Source organism: Myotis davidii, unplaced genomic scaffold, assembly GCF_000327345.1.
Source record: "Myotis davidii unplaced genomic scaffold, ASM32734v1 scaffold845, whole genome shotgun sequence".
Classification (NCBI taxonomy): domain Eukaryota; kingdom Metazoa; phylum Chordata; class Mammalia; order Chiroptera; family Vespertilionidae; genus Myotis; species Myotis davidii.
In genome coordinates this window covers 1,284,664-1,286,129 of record NW_006296223.1, presented here as the reverse complement: position 1 = coordinate 1,286,129, position 1,466 = coordinate 1,284,664, and positions in this window count along the sequence as shown.

The window sequence follows — 1,466 nt, the reverse complement described above, 5'->3', positions numbered from 1 at the left end:
GCGTCTGGGCTGCCCCGGGCCGGGGTCAGGCAGCCCCAGGGTCTGGCGGAGGCCCCGCCCTGGCGTGGGTACTTTTGTTTGAACAAGGAAAGCCGGGCTGGGGAGAGAGGGCACCCGGCCCCTTAGGGTGGCCCTGGGGGTCCTGTGCTCCCGCCCATTTTGCAAGGGGTCTCAGACTTCGGGTGGGGCTTAGCCCGAACCTATCATGACCCCCACAATTCTTAGGGGGCTCTACCCCACTCCACCCCTTTTCTGCCCCAAACAAGAGAGCTCAGACCACAGCCCTGCAGCTGGGCCCTGGGGCCCCACGGAGGACTGAATCGAAGGGGAAGGAGGGTCACACTCCGGAGGCCTGTCCCCTGGGAGTGGGGAGTCCGGAGGGCCCCAGAGTGAGGCGGCTGCGGGAAGTCCTGGTGTGGGCTGCAGTGCTGACGGTGAGGCTGACTGGGTGTGGGTGTGATAGGTGCCCCCCCAGCACCCAGTGGGTTCCTTACCGAGGCCAGAGCCAGGTGGCCGCTGTCCACTGCAGGGGCCCTGGGGGTGGGGTGAAGTGGCCCTTAGGGGGCGGGGGTGGGCGCAAATGCCATTGCTTGAGGCTGGAAGTTAGGAATGAGCCAGGCCTGAGACCCAGTGTTGGAGCCTGGAGCAGGGGCTTGAGGTCCCTGCAGGCCCTGAGCTCACCCTACGGCTGCAGGCAGGAACCTCAGGCCGGCCTAGGATTCCAGCCGGCCACAGGCCTCTATCGTCATCTCTAAGATGCCCGGGGCAGGAAGAGGGCCAGGGGCAGGTGTTAGTGGTGGGGGGAGGCCAGGGTCCGAGAGAGCCCTTGCTGGAATCGCACCCGCCCAGGGTTGCCTTCTGGGGTTCCCAGTGAGCACCGAGCTTCCCAGGGCAGCCCAGGTCTCTCTCCGCTGCACGTAGCCCCACGTGGCCAGGGCGGTGAGGGCCCCTCTCGGGGGCTCCCACCTTCGCCTGGTGAAGCTGCCTACTCAGGGCCAATCCCTGGTCACTTGGCGACACACACACAATCAGGCAGAACAATCTGCTGCCCGACCTGGCAGGGTCACCCTCTGCGTCCCAACCGAGGAATGACTTGGACCGCCCCCCGCGGGTGATGGGCTAGCAGTGATGGCAAACCTATGACACACGTGTCAGAGGTGACACGCAAACTCATTTTTTTGGTTGCTTTTTCTTTGTTAAATGGCATTTAAATATATAAAATAAATATCAAAAACATGTCTTTGTTTTACTATGGTTGCAAAGATCAAAAAATTTCGATATGTGACACGGCACCAGAGTTAAGTTAAGATTTTTCGAAATGCTGACACGCCGAGCTCAAAAGGTTCGCCATCACTGGGCTAGGAAGAGGGCACAGATGCCCCAGGCTCCCACCTGGCTTCCGCCACCACTACCTGGGCCCAGGAGCAGGGACCCCTTGTCTTGCAGGAGCGGCTTGGATTCCACTG